General features: G+C 43.1%; 1 pseudogene; it reads left to right on the top strand.

The window, feature by feature from the left end:
- LOC127420189 (gastrula zinc finger protein XlCGF57.1-like) overlaps positions 1-20,556 on the top strand; it is a 166,324-nt pseudogene extending 145,768 nt beyond the window's left edge.
- The last annotated feature ends 391 nt before the right edge of the window (positions 20,557-20,947 follow it).

Genomic DNA, 20,947 nt, shown 5'->3' with positions numbered 1-20,947 from the left:
CTTCGAAAAGGACAGACCAGTCGACCATGTGACTCTGAAAAGTAACTTCTGATTGGTTCAGGACACCTTCGGGGTGCAGCCTATTTCAGTTCAAATGTCTCCAAAACAGGAAGAATGCTCTTCTGCTCTTCTCTCTTAGAACAGTTCTTGGAACGGTCTCTTGGTCCTGTCTCTAGCTCTTCAGCCCTGCAGCTTATGTGCCATGACTCCAAGGAAAACTCAGGACACAAAAGTCCTGAGGAAGCCTCTCACTCTCTGCTCTACGGTTCACACACCCAACGGGAGTCGCGAATCTTCCTTGCAGAAGGCTTCACTTCAAAGCCCACTTAATCAGACATCCATTGACACAACAGATATCCCGATCTAAATGAGGTCCAAGACATCGACAGAACAAACTTTCTTCAAACACCAAAGAACCAAGCAACACAAGGAAATGCAATGCAAGGAAACGCAATGACACGCAAGTACATCTCCAGACTTTTGTTCAAAGTGCTGGTGTATTAGTTGAATACTTTGGGTAATCCGATTGCAAATCGATTTAGACTCAAAGAAGAATAAATGGTTCGTAAGGCATTGTCAACAGACTCCGTAAATTTCATTTTATCTGTATCGATCATTTATTTCACATTCTGTCACTTTACTCACCAACCTGTTTCATGTTGTATGTGTTAGATTAGTTTTATGTTTAGAATAGCAATAAAGTTTGTCTGTGTTCAAAGATAATTTGACTGTGGTATATTATGATAAATAATCTCATCCCTGTTTTTTAAAGATTTCACTTCAAAGCTATACCTAAATATGTGTGATATTATTTTCAATAAGCCATGAGAATAATATTACTCCAATAAGTGAATTAATCATAATTCCCTTATTAAAGCTAATTCCTTACAATAGAAATTGTGAGCGGATACAACGAGACGTTGTATTACAATTTTAATGGTGGAGAATTTTATTCAGACAAATAATCTAGTTATTTGTCATTTATCTAATTTATAATGGTTGTCAAACGTGACTAATTCCATTTTAAATTTCCTTACAAAATAATGTAGAATAAGAACAGTTTAATTTAATTCCTAGCTCACACATACTGTTTTCCTACATATAATGGTGGAGGTGTGCGGGCACTTTAACCCATCCCATGTACATTTATACTACCAAATTTTCTACAACACACATGCACACTATGAAAACAGGAACTAAGTGCTAGCTGTTAAATGTCAGCTTGAACATATGTCTGCTGAGAGGTTTTGTTCTTTTCCTCACAGGTATGTTTCATCCTTTTAAAAAGGGCCTTTTCCTGATGATCACTTGAGAGAGCATATTCTCTCTCTCTCTCTCTCTGTCTCTCTCTCTCTCTCTCACACACACACACACACACACACACACACACACAGAAGCCATGTGAAGATGGTTAAAGTAAAAATTGAAGCACTATGTTAAAATTGTTTGTCATGCGTGTGACTATAGAGAGCACGTCAATATGAAAACAAAGCCAAATCAAGGACAGACCGTCCAAATCCGTTTAGTCAGTCCATCCAAGTGGAGAAAAAAACACTCAGATAACAAAATTTAAACAAAGGATGAAAGGGAAATAGAGCAGTTATAGGAACCAGCCTTAATCCAGTCAGCAAAACTATATAATTCAGATGACTTCATTATCATAGAAATAAAGAAAGGTCACACCTATGGAACTCTATTTACACTTAATTCAGATACATATAGAATGAGATTGAGCCATCAAGAACCATCACAGACAAAAGGGGAAAGACCTAGAAATTTGCAAATTGCTTAAATTTGCAATCTCACACCACTACTAAAATCCTACTCAGTGTTTTCCATCGCCTGCACCTCAAAATCAAAACTGCTTTAGCTGAATCCCTCTTTTCCCAGGACATTTACACACGTATCAGGTCTCTCTGGTTTATCTGGGAGGTTTTTGTTTTACTAATGTCTCCATGTCTCACTTGTTTTCCATCATAAGCTGTATCAATATCCAGAGTCCCATCCACTGAGAGAGATCAGAGAATATCAATCACATCTTCACAATAAATGTTCATTTATTGAACATTTAATGAAACTAGTGCAGTTCCTCAACTGTCAGAATAAGTAATTTTTTTTTTAATTGAATACAACTTTACACAGAAAAGGTTAGAAGCAATTTTATCACAATAAAATCATGTTAATTCGCATGTACATCTTATGGCTATATACACTATATTGACAAAAGTATTCGCTCATCTGCCTTTAGACGCATATGAACTTAAGTGACATCCCATTCTTAATCCATAGGGTTTAATATGACATCGGCCCACCCTTTGCAGCTATAACAGCTTCAACTCTTCTGGGAAGGCTTTCCACAAGGTTTAGGAGTGTGTTTATGGGAATTTTTGACCATTCTTCCAGAAGTGCATTTGTGAGGTCAGACACTGATGTTGGACGAGAAGGCCTGGCTTGCAGTCTTCGCTCTAATTCATCCCAAAGGTGCTCTATCGGGTTGAGGTCAGGACTCTGTGCAGGCCAGTCAAGTTCTTCCACACCAAACTCGCTCATCCATGTCTTTATGGACCTTGCTTTGTGCACTGGTGCGCAGTCATGTTGGAACAGGAAGGGGCCATCCCCAAACTGTTCCCACAAAGTTGGGAGCATGGAATTGTCCAAAATCTCTTGGTATGCTGAAGCATTCAGAGTTCCTTTCACTGGAACTAAGGGGCCAAGCCCAGCTCCTGAAAAACAACCCCACACCATAATCCCCCTCCACCAAACTTCACAGTTGGCACAATGCAGTCAGTCAAGTACCGTTCTCCTGGCAACCGCCAAACCCAGACTCGTCCATCAGATTGCCAGATGGAGAAGCGTGATTCGTCACTCCAGAGAACGCGTCTCCACTGCTCTAGAGTCCGGTGGCGGCGTGCTTTACACCACTGCATCCGACGCTTTGCATTGCACTTGGTGATGTATGGCTTGGATGCAGCTGCTCGGCCATGGAAACCCATTCCATGAAGCTCTCTACGCACTGTTCTTGAGCTAATCTGAAGGCCACATGAACTTTGGAGGTCTGTAGCGATTGACTCTGCAGAAAGTTGGCGACCTCTGCGCACTATGTGTCTCAGCATCCGCTGACCCCGCTCTGTCATTTTACGTGGCCTACCACTTCGTGGCTGAGTTGCTGTCATTCCCAATCGCTTCCACTTTGTTATAATACCACTGACAGTTGACTGTGGAATATTTAGTAGCGAGGAAATTTCACGACTTGTTGCACAGGTGGCATCCTAGCACAGTACTACGCTGGAATTCACTGAGCTCCTGAGAGCGGCCCATTCTTTCACAAATGTTTGTAGAAGCAGTCTGCATGCCTAGGTGCTTCATTTTATACACCTGTGGCCATGGAAGTGATTGGAACACCTGAATTCAATTATTTGGATGGGTGAGCGAATACTTTTGGCAATATAGTGTATCTTCTAAACAGTATTTTAACGTTTATGTATTGACCCCATTCACTTCCATTGTAAGAGCCTCACTGTAACCCAGATTTTATTTTTATTTTCGTTTTAAAGTTGAATTTTATTTTTGTGGTAATCAATATAATGACACAATTGCTGTCAAATGATCTTACCTCGTATTGAATCCGGAATATTCCTTTAAGCCAATAGACCATTTCAAGAATGCAAACAAAAATAAAGGTCCAGACGTATTTCCGGGTCCTTTCAACAGTCTCTTTTTCAAGGTAAGACAGTCAACTCGGCAGATGTTTTTGGAACGTTCTTAGGCAGTTTCGGCAGCTCCTTGTAAACAAGTGTTATGAAAGTGCAGCTCCTATCTACTTGAATGTGGAAGGACTGACATTTCCAAATGGTTTGTCAAGATTACGATAAAAAAACAAAAAACATTTCAAATAAGCAGTAAAATCTGACCACACTGTGCAGCTTCACTCAAGCTGTCTGACTTTCCTGGGCCTCAGCACTCGAGGGAAATAGAGGCCTGGCATCCTCAGAGGTGATCCTAGGGACTCTGGGGTCCTAGGCAAAAAAAGAAAGTGGGTCCATCTGAATGCCCCCACAAAAACCCTTTTATAACACTAACCGTTTATTTTCCAAAAATAACAGGGACATATCAAACAGAACATTTGCGTAAGCTATATTTAAAATGCACATATTCAATTTATGCAATAATATATATATATATTTTTAAAGTGCACATTGTAATAAAAAATAATAATAATAATAAAACATTCAAAGTGAACTCTGGACTCATTTTTCACTATTTCACAGCACACAGCATCACTTGACACTAAGCCATAGTATGGGTCATCTGATATTATTAAAGAGATCTGAATGCCTTCTGTTGTTGTGGTGATGCCACTAGGGAGCGGTGTGGCCTCTTTCTCTTTATCAATTGATGATGTGATGGAAGTACCTGCTGTTGTGGTACTGCGGAATGCACTACTGGATATGTGAAGATCCTCTTCATCATGAGCAGATCAGGAGGCTGCACTGGAAGTCCAAGGAACTGCTAAATAATTATATAAATTCAGATACCAGTAAATAATTATATACATTCAGATATCAGATACATTTAGCTTGACTATTCTCATTCAGCATGAATATTCTCATTGTAACACACAGAATTATGTACATAATTTTGAGAGAAGGCCATATCGATACTAATAATACCACATTGTGATACATTGAATTCAAATTCAATATGTGCTCGTCTGTCACGAAACTTTCTGACCCACCTGCCACTTTCACTCAACCCTCTCACTCCCCTGAGTACTGATCACCCACACCTGCCTCTAATCATCGCGTCAATCAGCTCCTCTATTTAAACCTCACTCCTCTTCCATTCTGTGTCTGGTCTCAATTTCGTATACATACTCACTTACATGTATCTCCAGCGTTTACTCCGATAAGATTCCTCTCCACTCCAGTGACTCCTCTACTCCAACCGATTCCTCTCCAACAGCTCTTGTTTCCCATCTCCTCAACATAAGCATCGTTGTTGTGTACCCACCACCTCAAGGATAATCATCACCTTTATCAGCATCAGTCTTCATCACGTAATCGATCTACATTTCAGCCCAGAACTGTTACGTCATCACTTACCTGCTGTCTCTGTTTGTGTTTTTGTCTTGTGTGTCAATAAACATCTGCTTGGGTTCAAACATCATCATCGAGTCTGAGTATACATTACAGGAGACCAGACCGACAAGAATCATGAACCCAGCAGGTCTGGATCCCATCCAGGAGCTGGTTGACGCACTACGGCATGCACTCACTCAACCCGTTAATCCCTCAGCTTCACCTGCTCCCAGCACTTCTGCTATTCCATCGCCGGTCTACTCCGCAAGTCCTGTGGTCAATCCAGTGCCCTTCTCAGGATTGGAGGAGGACTGCGTCGATTTCCTACTCCAATGTTCGTTCACCCTTGAGATGCAACCGCATCGATTCCCCACTGAGCAGTCGAAGGTGGCCTACATCATCTCCTTGCTGTCCGGAAGAGCACTTCAATGGGCAAATTCACTCTGGGTACAGAAATGCCCAGTAACAGTCTCTTGATAGCTTTGTCCAGCACTTTAAGGAGGTGTCTGGAAGCCCTGAGGGTGACACATCAGCTGCTGAACAACTTCACAAACTTTGTCAAGGTCAGTGCCCTATTAATAACTATGCTCTAAAGTTCCATACACTGGCAGCATCTAGTGGCTGGAATGAGTCCACTCTGCTGACCATCTATCACCTTGGACTCAATCCCAAGCTGCGGCTGCATCTCTCATCATACGATGACACCATGGGGCTGGAGCGCTTCTTTCAACTCTCCATCAGAGTAGCCAACCGGATGAAGAGCTGCCTCGACAAATTGCCTGCTATGCAGTCCCCGCCTTTCCCCTCACTGAGGTCCTCTCTCCACTCTCCAGAACCTAACAGTGAGCCCATGCTGTTGGATGCTTTTCATCTCTCCACGGCAAAGCACCAACGCTGGCTGAACCAGGGTCTGTGCCTGTACTGTGGTGGTAAGGGACACGTAATCTCTGTGTGTCCTACTCGACCTCCCCGTCCTCAGGTGAGCCACCTGACCACTACTATGGTCAGTACTTCTCCTTTAGTAACCAGTGTAACGCTCACAACTCCTGGTTTCTCTCTTTCAGTACCCACACTACTCGACTCTGGCTCAGCCAGCAACTTCATCTCGGATGCGCTCTGCCACCATCTCCAGCTCCAAAAACAACCCTGTGAACACAAACTTCACAAGCTTCAAATCCACTCCATAATTGGCAAGCCCTTAGGAAGAGGTATCATTTGTCACTGCGTGGGCCCTGTTAAACTCCAAGTGGGATGGCTGCATAATGAAGACATCACCCTACTGGTTCTGGAGAGTTCCACCACAGACATCGTATTAGGGCATCCCTGGCTTATACAACATTTTCCAGTCATCTCCTGGGCTTCCGGTGACATCCTGAAATGGGGGCCCCAGTGTTTTCCTTCCTGCTTCCCTAACCGTCTCACTCCCAGACCCAGTGTGCCCATCAGAAACTCTTCCCCTCTCAATATCAACACTACCACAGTCAGGGCCTGGGTAGCTCAGTGGTTGCTAGGGAGGGTAGAGTCACATGGGGTAACCTCCTCGTGGTCGCTATAATGTGGTTTGTTCTCGGTGGGGCGCATGGTGAATTGAGCGTGGATGCCGCGGTGGATGGCGTGAAACCTCCACACGCGCTATGTCTCCGTGGCAACGCGCTCAACAAGCCACGTGATAAGATGCGTGGGTTGACTGTCTCAGACGCGGAGGCAACTGGGATTTGTCCTCCGCCACCCGGACTGAGGCAAATCACTATGCAACCACGAGGACTTAGAGCGCATTGGGAATTGGGCATTCCAAATTGGGAGAAAAAGGGGAAAAATCAAAAAAAAAAAAAAAAAACCACTACCACAATCGAGAGCCCTGCCAGTTCTACCCCTCTGGAGATCCCTTCCTAATATTCTCACTTCCAGGACATCTTCTGCCCTTTATGTGCCTCTCAGCTACCACCTCATCGACCATGGGACTGCGTGATAGACCTCATCCCAGGTGAGCCAGTGCCCCGTGGCAAAGTCTACCCACATTCCATTCCTGAGCAGAAGGCCATGGAGGATTATATCAAGGAGGCTCTCAGTCAAGGTTACATCCGACCTTCCACTTCCCCTGCTGCTTCGAGTTTCTTCTTCGTGGCTAAGAAGGACGGAGGCTTACGCCCATGTATCGATTACTACTCCCTCAACAGGATCATGGTTAAGTTCCAGTATCCACTTCCCCTTGTCCCAGCTGCCTTGGATCTGGATCTTCGCAGCGCATACAACCTCATTCGAATACGGAGGGGAAACGAGTGGAAGACAGACTTCGTGAATCCTACAGGGCGCAACGAGTACCGGGTGATGTCCTATGGCCTGGTCAACGCCCCCTCCTTGTTCCAAGGCTACATGAATGAGGTGTTCCGTGAGCATCTCCAGGGATTCTTACATTGAAGACATACTGGTATACTCTTGGAACGAGACCGACCATCGTCATCACGTAGCGCTTGTGTTGGAAAAGCTGAGGGAATACCACCTGTACCTCAAGGCTGAGAAGTGTTCTTTCCACCAGACATCCCTCCAGTTCCTTGGTTACATCATCAGCCCGGAAGGCATTCGGATGGACGAGGGGAAGGTAACAGCGGTACAGTCCTGGCTCACTCCAACCAAGGAGCTCCAGCCCTTCTTAAGATTTGCCAACTTCTACCGCTGTTTCATCAAGAACTACAGTTCCCTCACATCCCCGCTGACCTCACTTCTCAGATCCAAACCCAAATCTCTCTCCTGGAACTCCGAAGCCTCACATGCATTCCAACTTCCAAGGATGCCTTCACTTCTGCTCCACTCCTTGTACACCCTGATCCGAATAAACCATTTGTCGTTGAGGTAGATGCCTCCACCAGCGGCGTAGGAGCAGTCTTGTCTCAGCAGCAGGGGAAACCACCTCTACTTCACCCATGTGCCTTCTTCTCCAGGAAATTCTCCCTGGCGGAGCAGAACTCTGACATCGGGAACCAAGAGCTTTTGGCAATTAAACTGTCCTTGGAGGAGTGGCGGCATTGGCTGGAGGGGGCTCAACATCCATTCCTGGTGCTGACAGACCATAAGAACCTTGAGTATCTCCGAGAGGCTGGACGTTTAAACCCCCGCCAGGCTAGATGGGCCCTCTTCTTCACTCGCTTTAACTTTACCATCTCCTATCATCCAGGTGACAAGAACTCCAAGGCAGGTGCTCTTTCCCATCTCTTTGTTCCAGAGGAAGGCTCTGAGGAACCACATACAATTCTACCCCCTCACATCATAGTAAGTCCAATCCAATGATCCCTGGACGATAACATCCATGAAGCCGCTGCCACTGAAACAGCTCTGTCGGGATGCCCTACCCACAAGACCTATGTACCCTCCTCTCAATGTCTTACACTCATCGACTCCGTACACTCCTCCTTGGGCACTGGCCACCCCGGGAGCAATAGGACCCTCTCGCTGATCCAGGACCGGTTCTGGTGGCCCCAAATGGTTCGAGATGTCAGAAGGTTCGTCAAAGGATGCCCGGAATTTGCTATGTCCAGAACACCACAACAACACTGGCTGGCAAACTCCTTCCACTGCCCATTCCTCGCCGACCCTGGTCACATCTAGGGGTCGACTATATTACTGACCTTCCTCCCTCCTTCCTACCGGCTTATGCTGACAGATTTAGAAAACAAATGTTGTGGTCAAAATCCAGAGAAGTGTCTCAGCAGAAAGGCCCATATGGAACTTTATTGTCTTGATGAGGGCATCCTACGTTTGGCTAGACAGACATGGAACAACATTCTTGCACTCACTGACAGACAGGACCCAGGGGTAGATAACAGAGAGTATCAGTACTCTGCAGATCGCCAGTTCACCATCTGGCAACATGGACGTCTGGGAACTGGGAACAGGGTGGTAATACCGAGCTGCTGCATGTGGCGAATAAGAGACACATTCCCTGACCCCTTTAGCTACTATGTTGGCTACAAGGAAGCACCATTTAGGTGAAATTAAAAACTGTGTGTGGTGTTCCTGTGTGTAAGTTTTTCCACAATTTTTATTCGGAGTAGCTAGCTTCACTACTAATTGATGTAGTAGAACACGTTTCAGTGGACAAAGATTAAATTTATCAGTGGTCATTTCACTGCAAATAAATATATTTGAAACACAGCATGCAGAACAGCAAGACCTCCCTGCCCTGTGTGACAACTGAGGAACACATAATTTCAAAGTGGTTGTATTGCCTTATAGTGTTTGTACTGCATTGTGAAAGACCATTATACTCACCATGAACTCCTCTCGATTGACTGCCTTCTGGCAACAAAACCAAAAATGATTGACAATATCCTTTAGCCATACTAGTATGACCGACTGTCCATATATTATTCCTGCCTGTAAACAAATATAATATAGATAGATAGATAATCCCTTTTCAACATAAATTAAATTGACATTACATAAATAAAAAATTAAAAAAATTACGTTCACAGAAAAAAACAAAAGTTATGAAAACTCGTCTTCACTTTTACCGCATGAAGTTTCTTTGTCAAATTTTTTGCTGCATGCCAGATATCTAGTGAATGGATTACACCATGGTCTTTGTACCTCCCTTTCTCTGGGACTTGAATAAAGAGACACACACAATCACACACCACACCTTTCACATTCTGATCTACTGCGTTTTGGACTTCTGTTCTCCTCCTGCACAACACTACAACTCTGTACTTTTAATGTACATACATCTTTAGATATTTGTACGTTTTACAACATGAACATTTAAAAATAGATTATAATGTGTTGTGATGTATTTTTTAATTTTCCCACTTTGGGTTAGAGATAGAAAGTTAAATTTAGAGTAAGCATTTCAATGTATGAGTGATTGTACGTTTTATAAATTTCAAAACAAAAGTTTGGAATCTATACTCACTCATCAGTGATGAAATCTGTAAGTGTGCATCAGTGACAATCTCTTTTATGTTTAGTTCCCCCATAAGCCTGTCAAATGTTTGTATGAAGGCGTGCTTCTCCATGGCAACACTTTTTCGGTCTGTCTGTCTCTTGTTGACTGAGACTACACTGATTATGTCCATGGAGTCAAGCTCCATGGTTGTGTATGTGCAATATTGGGTGGAATGACCTATAGAAGTCATTTACATTATATTCTTAACTCTTTATGTTCTTGAAGAAAACCTGTTTATTGAACACACATTACAAGTGTTATTAGAAAAGTCAAACAATTACCTGGGGAGTCCATCCTTCCATCAGCTGAAAAAGAGAAAAACAGACATTTCAGTGTGTGCCAAGAAGTATCTAACATAATTATCATGTGCAATATAGAGTAAACTTATTATGATATTTTATACAATGCAGTTCCATACTTACCCAGGGCAACAACACTGTCCTTTGTGCACAAGCGGTCAGTGACCAAAGCCCTCTTCTTCTCCCAAAACTGCTTTACAGCATCCACACAGTACAAGTCCTGTACTATAAAGAATGTAGAGTGTGCCACCATGCCCATATTCATGAAGCGGAAAAGTAGGGCAACCTTGGAGAAGTTATTACCAGAAAGCAGTGTGTTTGTGGACAGCATGAATCCCCTCCTTGCATTCCGTACTTCAGGACTGGCTGGCTGTTCCACTTCCAGAGCCAATGCCCATGTGTGCAAAACTATGATAGGGAAGACAACACATGATCCATTCAAAGCCAAAAACAAGATATTTTTAACAAAAATGATCAACAGGCAACACATTGATTTCTGTTTGTACTGTTAATTGGCAGCCTTAATGAAGGCTCTGCAAGCAACTTATATTTATGCTTTGATTTTGAAAAACTTTGTAGGAGATAAAGTAGATGAAATTAGGTATGTAAACTCACCCACTCAACCATGATTGCAGTACCCCTTGAATGAAGTTTCACCTGAAAAGGTGGAATGCCATCACATTCAGTACCTGTGTAATTACAGTCACTGTACTTGCACTTCTGGATGGGTAGCTGGAGGAAAGTGGCCAGTTGCATCAAGCTGCTGTTGTAGGTGATGCACGCTAGTTGGTCAATGAGGTCACCTTCAGAGACTACTGGAACAGTGCCAGGAAAAGAGGACATATCACAGGTAGGTTGTTGTTCTGGGTTATTAGGCAGGTCTGGCTCATGGGCAGGTGCATCCAGTCGGACATGTATGTCTATTACACTTTCTTCAAGACCGATAATGGGGAGTCTGTCAATGATATTCTGTAGTGCACAACCAGCTCTGCAGGGGTAAAAAAAAAAATATGATAATTAATATAGGCACTGTCAAATACAAATGAAAGTTAACAACAACACAGAACCGCGTTAATATTTATACATTTTGGGCATTTCGCAATACATACCGCACAGAGATAGGTGGGACATAATCAACATCTGAAAAGTCAGAAGCCACATCACCTTCCAAATCAATTCTATAATAGCAACAGAAGAAAAAAATAAGTTCCAAAATTTACAATAGACATGCAAGATGACAAGATGTGGTGATGATGTATTACACTTACACACTGTTGTGAAGGCTGTTTGCCTGTTTTCATCTATTACAACTGAGTCTTCCAAAAGGTCCAAGGACTTAATGCTACACACAAAACAAGCCTGAGTACATATTGTATAAATAAAAACAATCACACAATGTAGAAGCACCGAATGAGATTCAAAGTGAACATATTGAGGTAATTTCTAGGCATTATAAGGAATCACTTACCTTTCTTCCAAAGCCTCTAAACCTTGTTCCTCTGCTAGTGGTCCAACTTCTGCCACTCCAAAGTCATCACTGTACACATAACAATACACTGTCACTAAATAACCATGTGTGTGCAGCAAGGCTAAACATAGGCATAGGCATGCATGTGATCTGATATTATAATACCACACAGTGTTGTATTTGGATATTGGTAATGTTGACATTGGAAAAGATTCATACACAAAGTTAGAGATTTAAAACAAACTTACCGATCAGAAACATATCCAATTGTTGATGCTGGATGGCACAGCAAACCTGGTTGCTTACTTGGTGTTGATGTTGTTAGGCCCTGACTTGCCATTGCTGTGGCTGTTTTCTTGTGATAGCTGAATACATGAAAATAAATAAAAGTAATATTTACAATAACGGTAGTATGTGTAACGTCCAAAAATTATATTTAAAACAAAGGCTCCATGACACTAACTAGCTTGCCTTTTGAAAACTACTTATCAGCTAACATAATTTCACAGATCAATCCTTATGGCACTATATTTCACATGCTTTGCAGTTATGTAAGCTTACCTGTCCAATAAGAAGAATACCAATTTAGGGTTGGTTTTGATCCCCAAAAACAAAAGAAGGTCCCTCAAGGAATCAAATACCCTGCCAATGTTTACTCTAGTTTTCGCTCGACCACGATCATGTTCCCGCTTAGCCAGACGGGATTCAGTAGATAAATGTTTTTTTGTTTTGTTTTTGGCTTACTCTGAGTTTGTGTAGGAGTCGGTGTTGTGCTGGGAGCCGGACATTTGCTGGATTTCATCTCTAAGATAACGTTACCTAGTGTTGCAGACTGTTGTCGCTGTTGAATAGCAGAAGAGACGCACTGAAGCAATGCTCTCGGGAGCGAGCATAAATGTCACATCCTTTGGATTTTTCCAGCAAAACGACCTGCTCCCTTCGCATAAAAATCAGTCTACAGGTTTTAATAGGCAACCTAGGAAGTCCGGGAATGGCTCATTTTTTAAGATGCGTTACAAGCCATTCACACATTGGCATAAAAGGCAAATATTACATTAATAATGTTACATATTGCACCTTTAAGGGTCTGCCCACTGCTCTGGAGACCGCAGAGTCCCTGTTCAACCACGTGTTTCTGATCTATGGGATCCCCGAAGACATCGTTTCCAACCGTGGTCCTCAATTCATCTCCAGAGTCTGGAAAGCCTTCTTCTCTCTCTTGGGAGTGTCCATCAGCCTCTCATCTGGTTACCACCTGCAGAGTACTGGGCAGACAGAGAGGAAGATTCAGGAGGTAAGCCGTTTCCTTCGAACCTTCTGTCATCGTCGGCAGAACCACTGGAGTCGCTTCCTGTCCTGGGCCGAGTATGCACAGAACTCCCTTCGTCAACCCTCCACCAACCTCACACCCTTCCAGTGCATACTCGGCTACCAACCTCCTCTCTTCCCCTGGTCTGGGGAGCCGTCAGACATCCCAGCAGTCAACCATTGGTTCAGAGAAAGCGAGAGGGTCTGGGACTTAGCTCATCACCACCTGCAATGGGCAGTGCGCCGCCAGAAGTTCCATGCCGATGCCCGAAGATCTTCACCTCCCATCTACCAGCCTGGGCAGAAGGTATGGCTCTCCACAAGGAACATCAGACTGCATCTCCCCTGCAAAAAGCTAAGTCCCTGTTACATTGGTCCCTTCACAGTCACCAGACAGATCAACCCAGTCACTTACCAGCTCCAACTCCCTCCCTAACATCACATACATCCCACCTTCCACGTTTCACTGTTAAATCCTTACCACCTGTCTCTCTCTCCTCACTCCTCAGAACCTGATCCAGTTGACGACCCCCCCCCCCAGCTGCTTGTCCTGGAAAATGGACCGGTCTATGCAGTCCGAGACATTCTGGACTCCCGACACCGCAGGGGTCATCTCGAATACTTCATAGATTGGGAAGGTTATGGTCCAGAGGAAAGATCTCGGATTCCTCAAGACGACATCCTGGACCCTACTTTCCAACTTCCACGATGCACATCCTGATCGTCCAGCTCCGCGTGGATGGGGTCGGCCACAGCATCGGAAAGCACGTCCCTCTGGAGCGGTCCATGGGGTGGGTGGGGGTAATGTCACGGATCCTTCTGACCCACCTGCCACTTTCACTCAACCCTCTCACTCCCCCGAATACTGATCACCCACACCTGCCTCCAATCATCACATCAATCAGCTCCTCTATTTAAACCTCACTCCTCTACCATTCTGTGTCTGGTCTCAACTTCGTATACACTCACTTACCTGTATCTCCTGTGTTTACTCCGATACGATTCCTCTCCACTCCAGCGACTCTTCTACTCCAAACGATTCCTCTCCAGTGACTCCTGTTTTCCATCTCCTCAGCGTAAGCATCGTTGTTGTGTACCCACCACCTCAAGGACAATCACCACCTTTATCAGCATCAGTCTTCATAACGTAATCGATCTACACTTCAGCCCAGAACTGTTACTTCATCACTTACCTGCTGTCTCTGTTTTTGTTTTTGTCTTGTGTGTCAATAAACACCTGCTTGGGTTCAAACATCATAATTGAGTCTGAGTATACGTTGCATTGTCTGAGGCGTTGTAAAGACTCCAGTAATGCTCTTAGAGAAAGAAAAGAAAGCATGGAGCATTTAAGCTACTATCTTTCAATAACAAGTATTCATTTTTGTAACATACAGTATATGTTCAAAAGCTGGCAATGCCATCTCAAAACCACTCTTTACATGAAAAATAAATGACCTAATCCATATTAGAAGTTTCTTATCCTAACTCAACAGAAAAAATAAACTAGCTGTGATGTAATAACTCTCTTCTACATGTGCCCCTCTCTTTCTGAACATATGTAACACACACCATGAGAGTCACATAATTTAGAGGAAAACTGAATGACAATCCAATATTTTCTAAATAAATGTGAAGAATCCATAATATTGGATTCATAATATAAACATAAGAGAATCCATAATATTGGCTCTAAATGCACACATATTTGGACTACAACTTCTAATGCACGTTGTTAACTGAAGCCTCGTAATGACAAAAAGACGAGAGCTTACTCGCTTTAATGGACGTGTCTATATTACATGTTAATGTCCGTAACACTCGTTTTGATTTTGCATGTCAGATGTGTACTCCTGATATAAATTAAGGAATGTTGTGCGCTACATTCAGGAGTGGGTTTGGTTATTAGCAATACTTAATAATTATCAAATATAATCATTAATTATTAAAATCAATGGAATTTTGATTAGAATTAACACTAGCTTATTGATCCATCAAATCAATAATCAAATAATTATCAATTATCAAAATCAATAGAATATTAATAAGGATTAATATTGCCGGTGCACCACCCTGGAATCAGGGACTAATAACCAGACAGTATAACAGTCTCAATATAGAATTGTTCTCTTAGGAAGGTCAACGTCCAGAGAACATCGACATTCAAAAGGGAAGCAATGAAGGCTTGAATCTGAGCACTGACATCCCCTGCCAGCCCTTGACACAGGTGTATGCAAAACAAAGCAAAACACTTCTCTTTGAAATATAACAAAGTTTATTGATGCAGTAATATCAGTTAATAATCAATACAATGCAGTCAATAAACTTCCGACTTACAACTACAAACTAAACAGTGACATAATTAGATATGGTTACAAAATAAGCCAATAACACATGAGAGGAAGTTATGTGTGTGTGTGTGTGTGTGTGTGTGTGTGTGTGTGTGTGTGCGTAAGGAGGTTTCCAACCAGAGAATTTGGCCGCGAATGTGGGCGGAGAGAAGCCAGTTAATGGCATCTGCTTGTTTACCACGTGTCTCTGTTTGTACGATAACTTAGGGAAGAAGCTGAGCTTTATCACCAAGTTATCTACTAGCCAAATGTGTGTACGGGTATGTTTGTGAGGGGTCGCGTGTGTGCGGTTAGTACGAGAGAGAGAGAGAACAGAGTGGCGGCACCGAAGCCAATTTTGTGATCGTGGGAGAGAAAGCAGCTGTTAGTTTATCACTCAGAGACGCGGTGAATGGCTCGTAAACCGTCTCGCGGTCTTTGGTTCTTTAATGGATAAACTCAGTGTGCCGGTCTCATCCGCGATGGCGGAAATACACAACAGTCCAACGTGGTTGGACTATAGCACAGCAAATCTCATTCGTGATAACAGTACATTACAGTAATACCTTGAGTATTATTAGCAGCAATGAGCGGACTCGGCGGTCCGTAAACTGTACAAGCAATAACCTGGATACACAATAACACACTATAATAATCTATCTCTGCCCAGACGTAAACCTCTTACTTGAATCGCGTGAGGACATGGGTAGAATGTGTGTTCATCCGTCGTTTGACTCCGACTCGGTTCTTCAAAGTTCTGGTGATGATGGGAAGCTGTTTCCTCGCTCTGTCGGCGGGCAGTACGGCTGCTGATTCTCGGCGGGCTGGCAGAGAAATCAGCAACGTCAACTCGGTTGAAGAGGGAAGAGAAATCTTCATACTTCACTTCTGCGGGCAAACGGGTGGAGACGCGGATTGCTCGGCAGTCTCCTTCGGATCCGTTAGCGTGTTTGGTGGAACAAAGCGAAATCTCGACTCGTCCAGCAAGATGGAGATTGTATGGCCACAGTTTCAAGTCATACGTTACTTCCTTGTGCAACGAGGCTACACCTGAGAGCAGCAATGAGCTGCGTCTACACACGGTGCAAAATGTTGCTGTAAGTGACGCCCAGAAGGATCTCAGAGGTTTTCTACTCCCGATGATATCATGGCTGAGGGGCGTTCTGTCGTGCACTTCATCCAATAGGAGTTGAGAGTTTGATCCTTTGGAATTTCACACATAGGTGTAAAGTGAGCAAGGCTTCATGGGATTTGTAGTCTGCTTTGGACTCCCTTTGTTTGATTTTGGCGCGGTTGTTATCAGTAAGGTTTTATGACTATGTGTGTAGGCCTCAGTCAGGCTTTCCGACTGTGTGTAGGCCAGCCTTTGTCTTATATCTGAATACATGAGGCCCAACAGGAATTACTTTCAATGTAGCATTCTATCGTACAACAGTGGTGAAATATCAAATCTGGAGATTACACCTTTCTAATGATGTATAGTTTGTTGCGATTAAATAAGAATTGTATGTAGAATAACGTGAAGTGAATTTAAACAATACTGATCGTGAATCGTGTGGCTGTTGGCAATCTTTTCATGAGTGGGGATAATTCAGTAAATATGACAGATTCTGTACCAGTCAGCACTGTCATGCTTCTTCTCTAGGGGCGAGATTTTTTGCCAGGGGTGGCAAGAGTGGAGTAAGGGTTCCAGTAAGTTCGTCTGATGGGGGGGGGGGATGTCTACTGAGGCAGAACGCTGTTATGTACCATGCGCGACACAGACTGTTTAAGTTATTGCACATCGTCTCCAGGATGCGAGCGGGGTTCGAGCCCTTCTGGCCCTGCCCCTGTTCTTCTCCTCTGCCTCTTTCTTTTTTCAATTACAATTTTTTAATGATTCAAAAATACACAACAGAGAAAAACCCAACACATACACATCGAATCAACATTTAACATTTAACCCCCACTAATACCCCTCCCCAATCACCAACCCCACCCTGACCCCCAATGAACACCCCTGTGGTCACATACAAATAAATAAATAAATAAATAAATTTAATAAACATACATAATTAAATTAAACTTCTCTCTCCCCATCCCCTCGCCAAGAGACCCCCAAAAATGCTAAATAATTACCCCATTTCAACAAACTAGTCCCCAAACCCCAGCCTTTTACTTGCCACCTCCTCGAAAGCTGCCACCCTCCCCATCTCCGCACACCATTCCGGAAATGATGGCGATCCGTCCGACTTCCATCCCCTTAAAATAATTTGTCTGTCAATCATGATACTGGCCAGAACCCAATTTTTTATATGTTTATCCCCCAAATGTATGACCGCCCCATCACCCAAAATACAGAGTCTAGGGCAAAGTAAAATTTGAGTGCCCAAAACGTCACACATACAACTCTGAACCTTAAACCAAAATTCTTGGACCTTAACACACCCCCAAAAAACATGGGTTGTGTCTCCATCTTCTGATTGGCATGGCCAGCAGGTGGGTGTGTCTTTAAGACCAAGCCTGTACAATCTAGAGGGGGTCCAATAGAATCTATGTAAAATCTTGAATTGCAGAAGGCGAACCCTTGCATCTCTAGATGCAGACTTGACATTTTTTAGAATCCTAGCCCACACTCCCTCCTCCAATACCAAATTTAAATCTTTCTCCCATAGTCTCTTGAGAGAAGTTGTAGCTCCGTCCCCCAGACTCTAAATTAGCAGGGAGTAATACACTGATGCCTCATGACCTTTTCCAAAAGCAGTAATCACCTCTCCCAGAGCATCTGGCTACTCCCAAAAACAATACAGAGCAGGTGGCACAGCTGTAAATACCTATAGAACTGAGATCTGGGAATCCCAAAATGTTGAACCAAATTTTCAAAAGATCACAACACCATTCTCATATAGGTCACCAAGTGTAGTAACCCCCCTCACAATCCACTCTGACCAGCAGAAAGGGGACTTCTAAATATATAATTTAGGGTTCAGCCATATGCTTGAGGCAACATTTAAATAAATGCCCGAATTAAACACTCTGGACACTTTTGTCCATACCAAGTGCAAATGTGAGATAATGGGATGTAACTTAACTTCCCTGATTAGTTTGATAGAAAGGCTTTGCAATGGAAAAATGGGGCAAGAACCTCCTGTTCAATATAAAACCAGGGAGGGGCTCTTTCAGGTGGAAGTGACCAATGAGCCAAGTGTCTGAGACCGAATACATAATAATAAAACAAAATCTTGGGTAAGCCTAGCCCACCTTTGTCAATCGGCCTGTGTAACTTATTAAAATGTAATCTAGGATGCTTACCATTCCAAATGAAGGATTTCGCTATGCTATCAAATTGCTTGAAATAAGAGAGGGGGACATCTATAGGGAGAGATTGTAACAGGTTGTTACATTTTGGAATACAATTCATTTTAATAACATTAACCTTCCCAATCATAGATAAATGTAATGAAGCCCACCTGCCCACATCACTTGAAAACCTTTTTATTAAGGTGTCAAAATTAACTCTAACTAAATCAGACAAATTTTCTGGGAATAAAATGCCCAAATACTTAATGCCCTGCTTGGGCCACTGGAAGGTGCCTGGCTGGAAAGCCATTACTGGGCAGGACGCTGTCCATCTTCGACCCAAACTTCAATTCCGGGTTTCGGCACCAGTGTAAAAGAGGAGGTGAGAAGCAGCTTTCCTTCTTAGGGTGAGGCTTTATTATTCCCTCTTCACAATACCGATACACAGTCTTTCCTAAAACACTAAGCTAAACACTATCACACACTGTTACACAAGTAAACTTTCATATTCCAAAATCTTGGTTCTGGCTCGGCTTTTTCATGTCCAGTCTCTCTCTCTCGTCTGAGTGCTGCGTGGCCCTATTTATGCCGCTCTCCCTGTACTCACTGAAATTAGAGACAGGTGTTAGACATAATTTAGCTAAGGTGTAAGCGCCCTTACCGCTTTCTCTCTCTCCGGAGAGATATTTGACCATGCCCCCGCCGCCACACAGAAACATCACGATTTAACTGTTGAAGAATCTTTGAGTGCCTCAAAGACTAAGAAGAATTTCTCACCAAAAAAGCCTAAAAGAAGAGCAGCCAAAACATCACTTACCTGCTCTCAGTGTGGAAAACCTTTCACAAATAAAAGCAATTTTAATAAACACATGAGAGTTCTCACTGGAGAGAGACCTTACAAGTGCCAGCAGTGTGGAAAGAGTTTCACACAGGAAGCACGTGTTAATGAATTCATGAGAATTCACACAGGAGAAAAGCCTTATACGTGCCACCAGTGTGGAAAAAGTTTAGCAAATGCAGGCCATATCAAGAATCATCCCCCCCATCATTCTGGAGAAAGACCATTTGAATGTGATCAGTGTGGTAAAACATTTGGTGAGGATTCAGGCCAAAAACAACATCTGAAAAACATGCAAATGAGAAGCCTTACAAGTGTTCTTTTTGTGGAAAGAGTTTTGCATACTGTGGCAGCGGGGGCGTGGTCAAGCATCTCTCTGGAGAGAGAGAAAGCAGTAAGGGCGCTTACACCTGAGTTAAATTATGTCTAACACCTGTCTCTAATTTCAGTGAGCACGGGGAGAGCGGCATAAATAGAGCCACACCGCGGGTAGAAGGGAGAGAGCCTGGGCACCAGAGAGCCGAGTACGAAGCAAAGAGTTCGTTATTACAAATGCTGAGAGTTTATTTTGTGAAGTGGTGTGTGTGATTACAGACTAGCTTAGTGCACAACGCAAAAACTCTGAGAGTGTAATTCTGCTGCAGAGAGAAAAATAAAAATCCTTACCTGAACCAGGAAAGCTGCTTCTCGCCTCCTCCTTACACTGAGAAGTGTTACACATACCTGTCCTATTTTAAAGAGCACCAGAAAATACATATCGGTGTGAGGGCTCATATGTGCATTGACTGTGGAAAGACCTTCATTACAGCTGGCAAATTGACAGAGCACCAAAGAATTCATACTGGAGAGAAACCTTACAAGTGCTCACACTGTGGAAAGAGTTTCACTGAGTCTGGAAACCTGAAAACACATGAGAGAATTTACACTGGAGAGAAACCATACCACTGCTCTTCATGTGGGAAAAGTTTCAACCAATCAGATCAGCTACAGAAACATGTAAAAAGGTATTTGCCCAAGTGATCACAGTGATTAAAAATTACCTTAATTGAAACAAATGCATATTATTTATCAGGTAATTTTTTTCCCTGTCTTGGCTGTTGACTAAAACTGTTGTTTCAATAAAAATAATCCTTTAGCCTTCATATTCAGTTGTCCACAGTTTTTGATGAATAGCCTCCAGGTTTTGAAGGGTCTTTGGTTTTATTGCATGGTGAATGTAGCATTTTCTTTAGTAAAGTAAAAGCTAAACTGGATATTGTAATTTTCAGTTCCCTTTCAGGGTTCATGATGGTCTGGTCTGGTGTGTCTCAGCATCATTGGACTGAGCTTGTTGTCATTGCAGGCAATCTCAATGCTGTGCGTTACAGGGAAGACATCCTCCTCAAAATCAAAATCAAATCACTTTTATTGT

The sequence above is a fragment of the Myxocyprinus asiaticus genome, chromosome 29 (genome assembly GCF_019703515.2).
Source record: "Myxocyprinus asiaticus isolate MX2 ecotype Aquarium Trade chromosome 29, UBuf_Myxa_2, whole genome shotgun sequence".
Classification (NCBI taxonomy): Eukaryota; Metazoa; Chordata; class Actinopteri; order Cypriniformes; family Catostomidae; genus Myxocyprinus; species Myxocyprinus asiaticus.
The sequence above is the reverse complement of the archived record's forward strand: the minus strand, read 5'-3'. Positions and strand labels throughout refer to the sequence as shown.